At 40.3% G+C, this 13,381-nt stretch overlaps 1 pseudogene; it reads right to left on the bottom strand.

The window, feature by feature from the left end:
* The window catches only part of LOC135212143 (tubulin alpha-1A chain-like), a 47,961-nt pseudogene extending 40,781 nt beyond the window's left edge, over nt 1-7,180 (bottom strand).
* Between the last annotated feature and the right edge of the window lie 6,201 nt (nt 7,181-13,381).

Below are 13,381 nucleotides of genomic sequence, written 5' to 3'. Positions count from 1 at the left end.
CGGTTTATGAATGTTCGTACTTTTCGAATGAAATTTAAATATTACTGAATAACTCTAGGAAGCTGAACAAACTTTAACATACAACTTATAATTTCAAGATCCTTATAAATCAACACCCACTTTTCACAACCTTTTAAAATTTAGAGTATTAATTTGCAGTGAGGTCTGCTCATTAAAATTCAAACTCGAAAGGGTTTCTACGTGAGCGAAAGGAGGGGAAAAAGAAAGAGGAAACTAGACATTCTACTTCGATGAGTCACAGAGGGGGGATTGAGACACGCCAGTCTTCTTCCTCACTCTCCAAGCCCAACCATTCTAAAGACAGGTCCCCGACTAGGAGGGGAGTCGGGGACCTAATCGGGCCTACCACCTCTCCGTTCCGATACTAACGCTATAAGAACAGCTGCTGTCCTCATTTGAAACAAATAACCCTGCTTACGAGTTGAAAGGAGAACACAGCTCTCTGCACATCATACGTTTTCATAACTTCGGACTAAAAGCACCTTTGTGTCATCTGATCCGATGACTCTACCTTCCTCACGCAACACAATTCCCCCTTTCATCTGGAGTACAAGGTCTAAGGAGAACGCTTAACGGATGTTTATACTATATGAAGCGAAGGTCAAATGAACATCATTCCTGTTCTCTTACCATTTAGAGTCAAGCTTTCGCCTACGAGAGCTACTTTTGCTTATTGACAGCCAGTGAAACCATATAAAAAAATAATAAAAACAATCGTGGTTGTTATTAGCCAAGCTGTCATTACCATACCTAAATTCTCCCACAATCAGCGCTCATCAGTTACTCCAGCTAAAGTTATGCAAGGTCAATGTCTTCTAAAATTCGAGAGGAGAGTCTTGGTCTATTGACTCCTACTTAAACATTCCACAACTTGTAGACTGTAAACCGCAACGCGCATCAAGAATGAGAGGTACTGCAAAACACGTTTGTGCAGCAATACAATGATAATGACCGGAAATCTATTGGGATCGAACTACCGAAATGTTACTGGCTTGGGAGCTGTTCCTTAAACTTGTTCGGTTGCGTTGAAATTTGCGAATCAGTAAGGAGAGCCAGGCTTCCTAACTAACATCACCCTTCGTAAGACGACTTATGAATCAGTTAGGAACAAGGTCTCCTAAGTAACACCAGTCTTCATAAGACGACTTACAGCTACATCAGTCGAAACCACAAAGTGGGTGGGTTCGTTCAGTCCGAGCAGAAAGTCGCCAACGTCTTCGTAATACGTAGCTCGAGGCATTTCCGTTCTTGGATTACGATCGCCGTTTTTCCTCGGTTGTTCCCCTTCCTTTACACCTAGACTCAAAAGCTGCTTAGGTTTTTCTTTTAACGAATTATTTGAGTAAATAAGAGGAAGTCGCGGCACTTAACTTACTTGCTGGCCACGCCCTGATTCGAGGGGTCAATATTTCGTGATAGGTATACAAACATTAACGAATGGACATGTTGACTAACGAGAAATTATTTTTTAGTACTTGGCATTAAGTCATTCATTACTACGTATAAGAAAGTACGAACTTTGGGATTAAATCACCTTTAGTAGTGTGTGTGTGTGTATATGTCACCTCTAGTCTGTGTGTTACCTCTTGTAGCGTGTGTGTCACCTCTAGCAGTCTGTGTGAGCGTGTATGTGTGTCAACTCAAGTAGCATGAGTGTGACGTGTGTGTGTGTGTCACCTCTAGTCTGTGTTACCTTTTCTAGCTTGTGTGTTACCTCTAACAGTCTGTGTGAGCGTGCATGAGTGTCTAACTCAAGTAGCATGAGTGTGACGTTGTGTGTGTGTGTATATATGTCACCTCTAGTCTGTGTGTTTCCTCTTGTAGCTTGTGTGTTACCTCTAACAGTCTGTGTGAGCGTGCATGTGTGTCTAACTCAAGTAGCGTGAGCGTGACCTGTGTGCGTGTGTGTAAAAGAGAGAGAGATGTGAGGAACCTTGTCTTATAGTTAGGAGCGTAGCCATTCCCCGCGAAGTCCTTTTAAGCATAAACTAACCTGGCCGTGAAAGCCGAGGGCTTTGAAGGTCTTAATAACCGTAGCGTTATGACGACAATGGTCTGTTAGTCACCCATGATGTAAGGGTGTGTCGTAAATATGCACATTACACAGGGGAAGGAAGGCGCTCTTTGCACCACACATTAATCGTGATGGAAGGAAGGAGGGGCAGATTGATAAAGGCGTGGGGGTGGTGGGGGGAGGGGTTGTTATTGTTTGTGGATCCGGTCGGCTACCTGTAGCTAGGGGGTTCAACGGCCGGAAGCTGGTTTGGACGACCATAGACTTGGTCAAGGAATTTGTGATTTGACCGGGACTAGGAATCGATTGCTATCTATTTAATGAAATCTTGTACCCGTAATCGTATATGAGCTTATGATCAAACGACATTTTAATTTTGAAAATCAGTTTCTTAAAACAGGGTCTTGAACTCATTCAAAATGCTTCTCTATACTAATTAAATCACATATCCATAGGATTTGATCTTATATGCATATGATGAAACGTGTTTTTTTTTTTTTTTAAATCTGTTTCTTAAAACAGGTTCTAGAACTCATTCAAAATGCTTCTCTATACTAATTAAATCACATATCCATAGGATTTGATCTTATATGCATATGATGAAACGAGATTTTTTTGAACATTCTAGAACTGATTGAAAGTCTTATCTATACTGTGACCAGGGAGTGGTTACTACCTATACTCTGTTTTTTTCCATCTGTCCATCCACTTGTGGTGTTTGCGCATGGTAACACTGCGTCCCGGGCTTTAAATAATATCCTATTTCGAATATAAACGGTGTAATTTGCATACAGCAAATTATTAAAATACTTTTCAGTTGCAAATGTACACCCAGATATCCTTTTATTTACCCAAAACTTACACAGAGTAAGTATTTAAAGCCCTGGGACGCAGTGTTTACCAGGGCGACCACCACAGGCGGATGGACAGATGGAAAAAAAAACAGAGTATAGTATATGATTAAATCATATGTCCATATGATTTGAACAGGTTATAGAACTAGTTCAAAATGCTTCTCCTCTATACTGGGACCAGGAATTAGTTATCTATATCATTAAGTCACATAGCCGTATGATTTAATGGTATGTGCATATAATTCAACGACATTTTAATTATTAAAAAAAATGAGCCCGGTTCTAGAACTGTTTAAAAATACTACCGTAAACAATGAGTCTACTCTCCTAGAAATGGTTGTAGGTTCGTTTTTACCTTCGTTTACCCTAAATTCACGCTTTCCCTTTTTATGTCTAATATGACGAACGTATGTTAATAAAATGCTTAGTTAATAACATTAGAACTAAAAAGAAGAACCTCTATTGAAGAAGGCTATGTGAAAGAATGTGTGTGTGTGTGTGTGTGTGTGTGTGTGTGTGTGTATAAATTGTCCAGGTCTCTCAGAACTGACGGTGGAACTTGCGTAGGTATTTCAAGTACTGTTAGGTGAGGTGGTCAGTGGCTATTGAAGAATGCAGGGGCTATCAGATTTTTTTTTTTCCTTTATCAAGAGGACGAAATACCAACCACTCTCTCATGACGACAGTGCTATCGAAGGGCAACTATTTCCAATTCGGAATTAGTTTATCGGTTTAAGAATGGGACATTTATGTTGACTTTAAAGAAAAAAATAGCAAAAACCAAAGTGTTATTGCTGTTCCTTAATAGATTCGAAATGATTGTATGTATAAATATAGTTAACTATAAACGAATATATAATGCAATCTTCATACAGATATATTATAGTAATATATATATATATATATATATATATATATATACTTATATTTATTATAATACTTATATATATATATAAAGGTTTTTTTTGCCACGAAGGAAAAAAAAATGAAAAAACGAGTTGGCCGAGTACTTTCGGAGGGTCCGAATAGGACCGAAAGTACTCGGCCAACTCGTTCTTTTTTCATTTTTTTTTTTCCTTCGTGGCAAAAAAACTTTATTTATACATAGCATCACGTTTATATACTTCGTGATCAAGTTATTCATCATATATATATATATATAGATATATATATATATATATATATATATATATATTTTATATATTTTTAAAGTTATACGTATATTTACATATATATGTACCTATATATTAGTTTAATATATATTAGATTCACTGTATCTTGGGACTGAACCGCTCCCAAAGAGGATTATAGTACATGACAAGGGCTTGGAATCCCGAGCGAGGCCGGAGCGCTTATCAACTATATCCCTTCGACTGTCAACTATTTCCCAGGTGTAATTCATTTTCGATATCAAACAATTGTGGCTTAATGTTTATTAGTAAAAGAAAGTCACGCGTGTACGTGATGTGTATATGTGTGTATATTATATATATAATCAGCGAGCAATAAGACAACTTTAAATCCGACATAGCAACAGCAACAACGTTCCTCCACGATGATCGCCAATCAAAGCTTGTGGACGGTCGCCACAAAGTCCTATCTTGTCTAGTCTTTGTGAAGTTTATTTTTTTTCTCTCTCTCTCTCTCTCTCTAATCTACTGTACGTCTTTGGGGGAAGTGACCGACCGACCACTTCCGCCGGTGATGCGGTCATTTCCTCCGCTAAAACTCTTGCAAGTTGCTGACTGTACTTTACACGCGCGCGCTAGCGGGGGTGTGGGCGCGTACATATCCCCAGAAGATTGACCGCTACCGTTTTTAGGGAACTTTTTGAAGAGCCACAAGCTGAAAGAGAGAGAGAGAGAGAGAGAGAGGCCTTGCACAGATGGCAAGAAGAATTCATTGCGACACTCAATGTAACAGAATTTTATAGTAAATCCTATATACTCAACCCTGCGTGCGCAGTCATCTCTCTCTCTCTCTCTCACACACACACACACACCTAGACGCAGTAATGAATCTACAAGAACGAGGCAGAAAACTTCCCCGTAGCGTAAGTGGACCCAAACAAAGAGATCTATATATATCCCCCTAATTTAAACACAGAGGGGCTTCCCTCACATAACCCCTCTCAAAGCCCCTCACACCGAAGGGCAATAACGGTTTAAGTCTCTGAAACCACTCGAATATTAACGGGAGCGAAGTTTGCACTCTTGTTGAAGTTCGACATTTCTTGACAAAGTCCCAGGTTTACAAAATCTTGACCTATTTGAAGTGACTTAATGACTGACAAATCTAAGTTATAAGAGTTTTCTCTTCAGGGTATATCGGACGTGAGGGGAAATTTTTGTCCTCTCTGCCACGCCCTTTGGCGATGGTCTTGTCTTACAAACTATCAAGACTAGAGGGCTGCAAATTGTTATGTTGATCATCCACCCTCAATTTATTATACATACCAAATTGCAGCCCTCTAGCCTCAATAGTTTCTGATTTATTTAAGGTTAGCCGTAATCGTGCTTCTGGCAACGATATAGGATAGGCCACCACCTCGCCGTGGTTAAAGTTAAATGGGCCGCGGCCGCAGCTCATACAGTATTATATTTTTCGGTGGCCTTAATTATTCGCTGTAGCGGCTGTACAGAAAACTCAATTGCCCCGAAGAAACTTCGGTACATTTCTTACTTCTTTATTCTTAAATCTAAACGGCATAACAGTTACTTAAAGTTAAATGTGTCAGTCATAACAGAAAAGGAGACCAGTCAGGTTTCCCAAGGAGCCGAGGGGTTATCGAGAGAGAGAGAGAGAGAGAGAGAGAGAGAGAGAGAGAGAGAGAGATTTCTTGCAACAGTCTGGAAGTAGCACAAGTAAGAAAATTTGCAAAGTGATGAAAGAATCCAGACTCCTTCTATAGGGCAATCACTTATAATTATGTTTCTCCTTTACGTAGCAAGTTCTTTTCACGGTTCCCTTTCTCAAACAGGTCTTCTGGGTCGTTTTCTTTCTCACTCGCCTATTACCACACACACACACACACACACACACACACACACGCCCATCCACTTATCCTTAACCATCTTCCAATAACACCAGCAGAGTTTTCTTTCACATTCCTCTAGCTATTTGGTCTAATCAAATAAGGCCAATAGACACTGGAACTTGAAAAAGATTTACTAGCGAGAGATATGAACGTGGTGTAGAACATCTTCAACTATCGCCTGATCTAATTATGTGCAAAGTCATTAAGAACATAAATATATTAACATTTTCTTGAATATATCGTAACTACAGCAATATCTACACCTAATTGAAACGTCTACTGACGTTCGGTAACTAACAGCTAGTAGTCAGTCCTCTTCTGTCCTGAAGTGCCAAATGTAATTTCGACAGAATAATCATCTGGGAACTATACTATGTGTGTGTGTGTGTGTGTGTGTATATATATATATATAATATATATATATGTATATATATAGATATTCGATATATATATATATATATATATATATATATATCTATATATATATAATATATATATATATATATATATATATATTAATATATATATATATAACAAAGTTCGTCTTAAGTGTTCAACACAGATGCCGAGTCGCACTGCAAAAAGCGATCAAAGTAATGTCTTATAGAGCACAGGGCCGCAACAAATAGTACTTTCACGGCAATTGATTGATTGTGTATTATATCTGGCGTTACAACATCTGGGTAATTGACACGGCAGGCTGCTTCGAGAGGCCCTTTGGCGGGAAAGCTTTCGGTATTAATTCGAACGACTTCCAACGACGTTCTTATGTTTCGATAATAGCTGATCTTTTACGAAAGGTGAACTTGTTCGCGAAAAGCGAGACAAAGTAAAGGTTTGAATTATAAAACGTGACGGGGTTTTGCACGGATCATAAACATGTCTCGTAGGGCGTAACAACAATTAATTCAAGTAAGCAAACAGCATTATTATGTACTGTAACATTGTAAAATTGTAAACTCACCATTTTTGCAGTTTAATTGTAACGCCACACAGAAGATCGACCGCTGCTGACGAGGACTTCAAGGGATCCTTTTGAGCAATGACTCAACGAAGTCGGTCTCCTCCTATATATCAACTTCCCTCTTCGGTTGCCAGTTTACGTTAAAAACCACGAGAGCTTCTGCTATGTGTATAACTTATTTGGCACTCTGGCTTTAATATTCATCCGTTTTAATCCACAACAGCTCCGATTAACCTCGAAATAATTTCATAACAGAAAACGTCGGCCGGGTGTGTATTTCGAGATCTCTGTTATACGAGATTCGATTGGTTGTTTGCCACGCCCTTCCTCGCCACGAAGAGCGCGCATGATTGGTTCGCAGATTGGCGGGAGATGTCTAACACAGTCTAACACACGTTATCAAAGCAAACCTCTAGGCTGGTAATAATGATTCATCCATCAGGGAGCGTAATTGCGAATCGTGAATCTAGAGCTCTAGTGATTCAGCGGATTTTTCATTCTTCGGTGATCCCTTGTCGTCGTCTGAGTGCACGTATGTGGCTCCTCCCCCATTCAAAAATGTCACTTTGGACGTGCTTATAAACGTTCTCTCTCTCTCTCTCTCTCTCTCTCTCTCTCTCTCTCTCTCTCTCTCTCTCTCTCTCTCTCTCTCTCTCTTCCGGGAGAATATTTCCTTTTCGTGCATGTAGATCAAATGATGAATGCATTTCTTTGCGGGCTGCCATGCCTTGTATCGTGTGCTTTCTGTCTTAAATCATTATGGACTGTGATTATGCGGAAGTTTGTTTGCTCTCGTAATGTAGGCCTATCGTAAACCTATGGATACTTAGGCCTATTGAAAACCTATAGACACTTAGGTTACGCTTTAGATAAATAGACGGTATACACTAACGTAGCATACATGTAAAGCTTCGATAATCTGCCTCAAATAAAAATTAGATGAGCAGCGGAACGAGAAGGATAATTTACTTTTGTGTTCTTGCTCCTGAGTTATATGGTTATTACTGTAACCTCGGCAACTCTAATGACTACTCTTGTGGAAATAGCAACGTTTTTTATTTTGTAAATTACTTATACTAGCACAAAAACTCGAGTGGTGTCTACTTGAACATTAAGGCCCATCCACACAGTCGAGCTTTGCTCGACGAACTCTGCTCGATGTGACGTCAGAAGCGGAGAACCAGCGGACAAGGTTCTGACTTTTCCTGCTTCTGACGTCTCATCGAGCAAAGTTCGTCGGGCAAAGCTCGACCGTGTGGACGGGGCTTTATAAAGCATATTTAGAAGCAAATATCTTCTGAAAGCAGACATATAAGAGATTAGTTTGGCGTTGGTATAATGTTTTATTGCTATGGTCTGGCGAAGTCGTGTGGTACTAATTTCGACAAAATAAACTAAACAACTCCGTAACCTCCAGTAAGATTAGAATATAAGAAGAAGATTATAGACTATATTAGTTTTACTGTTTGAAAAAAATCTAACTCGGTTCCATTTATGTATATTATTGGAGGACCTCAAGGTCCTTGGCTGAAAGGCCCGTAGGAGGACCTCGGGGATCCCTGGCTGATAGGCCCGTCGGAGCACCTCGAGAATCCCTGGCCAAAAGGCCTGTAATAGGACTTCGGGATCCCTGGCTGATAGGTCCGTCGGAAGACCTCGGCGATCCCTGGCTGAAAGGTTTGTCGGAGGATCTCTTGCCAAAAGGTCCGTCGGAGGACCTCGGGGATCCCTGGCTGAAAAGTCCGTCGGAGGGCCTCGAGAATCCCTATAGTCAAAAGGTGAGTATCCTGCTCCTGTTTGTGAGGACGCGACTGTCCTGTTTCCTTCGATTTCCTGCTGGTTCAGAATGGGACGCCTGAGCTGTGCACTGTGTAAGGGGCAAGGATAAGTTGGTGATCTGCTCACTCTTCGTCGGTCACAGTGACATAAAAGCCCTTTTGTCCCTAATTACGAGCAGTTACAACAGTGCTAAAAATTTAGCATTTTATGATGATATTGCTCCCTAATTAATGATTCCCTGTTAAAGTTTGTCTTTTTCATTGTTTTTTTTTTTAATTTTTTATATGTAAAAATTAATTTATTTTTTATTATCTTGTCTATTGGAATTAACTTAAATGTTTGTTAAGTTTTCTTTTTTATATAAACTTGTAGATACTCCAAATTTCAGTTATCCTTTCCATGTTGTATCCTTTGGCTTTCATGTGTGATTATTTTCCTTTATTAATTTGTGCGGCCTTATTAAAGATTGAGGGATCTAATGTTTGGATAAGTGGATTTTGATAAGTGCGTGTTTGTGGAACAGCCCTATGCTGAAAAACAGGAGTTGGAATGTAGGAAATTTGAATTAATGACAAATTACTAGTGAGAGAATGGAACAGTTGATTCGTGCAGAAAACTTAGGTTAAATAAAACGTATGATGTTAAGAGGAGAAAGTTGGGGGGTCAGAATAGCTCAAGGTAGGAAAGTAGAAGGACGTGCAATAAAATTTAATAAGAGGCTTGCATTGCCTATGAAAGCCAAGGTGAAAATGTCTTTTAAAGGTGCTGTTAAGCAAACTCTCCTTTATGGAAGTAAAGTGTGGATGGTGAATGTAACTAAAAGCAATAAGTCAAAGCCGTTGAGATGAACGGTTTGTGTGGCATAAAAAACAGAAGTGAGAAATTTTGGAGATATAAAACTGGTAAATTAAAATTCTGAAGACCTGGAAAGAGCTAGATAGATGGCGTGGAAGAGGTATTGGAACGTAGGGGCTTCATTATCAAGGTAGCGTGAGAGAGCGTTCGACAAGCTGCTGATGAGCCTTGTCTGTGGTGTGGTTCTGATCAGGAATCGCATCTTTAAAGAAAGTTCGACCATGCATCAATCTCTGTCTGTATGTCAGAGTCCAAAGGTCCACACTTAGGGCAGGAGTCAGCGATGGCAGAAGGCCATCCTTTTCTAAAACCAACCAGCCATAGCACTGCAACCCCTTTCATTCCTTTCACTGTACCTTCGTTCATATTAGCTTTCTTCCATCTTACTTTCCTGAACCCGCCCCCCCCCCCCCCACACCCCCCCCCCCACCCCCCCCCCCCCTTGCAATTGCTTTATAGTGCTCCTGCGAGGTTTTCCTTCTGTCACGCCTTCAAAACCTTTCGTCGCTAAATGACCTCATACGTCCCATAGCTTGCTTTGGCCTAGATTTTGTATTCCAAAAGCGCTGTTAGAAGCAGAATCCAACGCGTCTCTTCAACGAATGAAGAAGTATTCCAAAGGTCTCGTCTCTTTTCCTCCTTATCGTGAGATGGAGTCAGCAAAAAACCTTCTAAGGTACGAGAACAGATGTCAGCAGCCAGACGGGGGTTTATCCCCCCAACTGCCGGAGTTCCCCTAGCCGGGTTCTGCCTCCCGGTAAGGCCCCTCTAGATAGAAGGAGAGGATAGACAGAGGAGAGGCGAGTCCCTGGCATACACGCCAAGGATTAGGGAGGAGTAATTCCCTTGCGTAACTGCCCTGTGACAGGGCACGGTCTGCTTTGAGAACGCGTGTTGCCTGCGAGATATCTGAACATGAAAGGACGAATATGCATTATTCAAATGACGCAAATAAATGTATGCGCGTGTTTTATGCATACTTACGTATGCGTATGTCCGAGGTTCGATTCTCGGCTCGGCTAACGCGGAACCAGAGGAATTTATTTCTGGTGATATAAATTCATTTCTCGATACAATGTGGTTCGGATCCCACAATAATCTGTAGGTCCCGTTGCCCACAATAAGCTGTAGGTCCCTTTGCCCACAATAAGCTGTAGGTCCCGTTGCCCACAATAAGCTGTAGGTCCCGTTGCTAGGTAACCAATTGGTTCCTAGTCACGTAAAAATATATCTAATCCTTCGGGCCAGCCCTAGGAGAGCTGTTCATCAGCTCAGTGGTTTGGTAAAACTAAGATATACTATGTATGCGTATGAGCTCGTATATGAATGTAAACTGGTTAGTCAAAGAATACTGTCATTTTCCGGCTAATGTTCAGGCGCAGGAGTTCAGGAACGTAAAGATATATTTCTGTTAGAAATAATTTTAAATTACTTTGAAAATACTATAACATCCAGGTCATAAATTTTAATGGGCTTTATAAACAAAAGAAAATGAGCACAGAACACGGGAAGACACGGATGTTACAAAAATGAATATACAAAATCTTTTCAAGTTCTTCGTAAGAAATAGAAAACTACAAACTTTAGATAATGAAGCACGATAAACCTACTTTATATTGTTAAAGATTGTATACCTTTATTATTGCTTTATCTTATATGTTACAGATATCTGAGTTATATTTTACGGGCCTTAAAAAGAGGCAATTCTTTTTTCAAGCCCTTGGCTTGAATGAACACCCGACAGGACACCTCTTCTCACATTGATATTTTCCCTCCCCCTGCTGCCAAGTTTTGGAATTTCCTTTCAGATTTTTTTTTTTCGAGTCTTTTAACCTTTCGACCTTTAAGAGGTAGAGTTCTTACATCTCTTGGAGTTCATTCCTTTTCCTTTGGTTGTATCCTTTGTTTTTTTTTTTTTTTTTTTTTTTTTTTTTTTTTTTTTTTTTTTTGTGGGGGGGGGGGTGTGGGGCCGTGGCGGGAGGGGGAAAGGGCGCCACATGTTGCTAGGAGAGAAGTGACATTAGGCTGATCATTCCATGGGACTTGCCACTTGAAAACGTTCTTCGTTGGACGAGTCGGTAACGTGCTCGACTACCGGTCTCAGTGTCCGGGTTCGATTCCCCGCTCTGCCAACGCGGAATCAGAGGAATTTTTTTCTGGTGATTAGAAATTCATTTCTCAATGTGGTTCGGATCTGACAATAAGCTGTAGGTCCCGTTGCTAAGTAACTATACTCGTTTTTTTTTTCCATCTGTCCACCCGCCTGTGGTGTTTTCGCATGGTAACACTGCGTCCTGGGTTTTAGATAGTTACGCTATGTGTAAGTTTTAGGTACCTAAATAAAAGGATATCTGGGTGTACATTTGCAACTGAAAAGTGTTTTTATAATTTACTGTATGCGAATTACACCGTTAATATTCGAAATAGGATATTGTTATTATTGTTGAATGTAAGCTGAATGTAACTATCTAAAAGCCCGGAACGCAGTGTTACCATACGCAAACACTACAGGCGGGTGGACAGATGGAAAAAACCGAGTATAGTTGGTTCCAAGGCGCGTAAAAGTATCTACTAATCCTTCGGGCCAGCAGCCCTAGGAGAGCTGTTAGTCAGTTCAGTGGTCTGGTTAAACTAAGATATACTTAACTGTTTTTCTGAATTGTTACCTTGTTTCTCGAAAATCATGATGCGAAGATTTCCACACGAATTTCGTTCGTAATGTAAGATTTTTTTTTTTTTTTTTTTTTTTTTTTTTTTTGTGACCTCTTAAAGAGGATGTGCTCCGGAAAGTCTGTAGTTCCTTGTAGAAAATAACAGAGGTCTGTTCACCTTGCGATCTTACGAAAACTCCTTCTACACAAACGGCGCTGAGAAAATGCCCCTTTCTCTCCTCGCCTGTTTTCTCCGAACTTTTTGGCCGGAAATGAAAGGCTCTTTCTCATGATTCATCTCTCTCTCTCTCTCTCTCTCTCTCTCTCTCTCTCTCTCTCTCTCTCTCAACAGTGTGGGAGAGTTTAAAAGAAAGCTAGACAAAATCATTAAGAGGACACTGTGAATGAACAGTAAAACCTGCTCTTAGGGATAAGTCTTTGAGACATCCTAATCCTTGTAACTCTCTCTCTCTCTCTCTCTCTCTCTCTCTCAACAGTGTGGGAGAGTTTAAAAGAAAGCTAGACAAAATCATTACGAGGACACTGAATGAACAGTAAAACCTGCTACTAGAGATAAGTCTTTGAGACATCCTAATCCTTGTATCTCTCTCTCTCTCTCTCTCTCTCTCTCTCTCTCTCTCTCCATCCTAAGAATAAAAGATTTAATGTTTTTCTTTGTAATTAACCGGAGGGTAAATCCAGCCGTTGGTGAATTGTGTCTTTCTCAGTGGCTAATAAACCGATATCCCAAAATGTCAAATTCTTGAGTATTTTTTGACAGAACAGAAAAATAAAATGCTCGGATAACACTATATCTCGTCAGTCGGCGCTATCGAAGTTTTTGTACAGCGTATAACGAAACTCTCACCCGCGGCCCTTGAAACTCTCAGCCACGGCCCAGTGGTAGCCTGTGTTGTTGGTAGCACCTATGGTGGTGCCAGTGCACGATCATAGCTAAATTTAACTTAAATAGAATAAAAACTACTGTGGCTAGAGGGCTACAATTTGGTATGTTTGATGATGGGAGGGTGGATGATCACCATACCAATTTGTAGCACTCTGGTCTCCGTAGTTTTTAAGATCTGAGGGCGGACAGAAAAAGTACGGACGGACAGACACATAGCTATCTCGATAGTTTTCTTTTACAGAAAATCAATAACAATGTGGATGTAGCTACAGCAATACAACAAACTAGCCAGACACGGA

Source organism: Macrobrachium nipponense, chromosome 40 (assembly GCF_015104395.2).
Source record: "Macrobrachium nipponense isolate FS-2020 chromosome 40, ASM1510439v2, whole genome shotgun sequence".
Lineage (NCBI taxonomy): Eukaryota > Metazoa > Arthropoda > Malacostraca > Decapoda > Palaemonidae > Macrobrachium > Macrobrachium nipponense.
The sequence above is the reverse complement of the archived record's forward strand: the minus strand, read 5'-3'. Positions and strand labels throughout refer to the sequence as shown.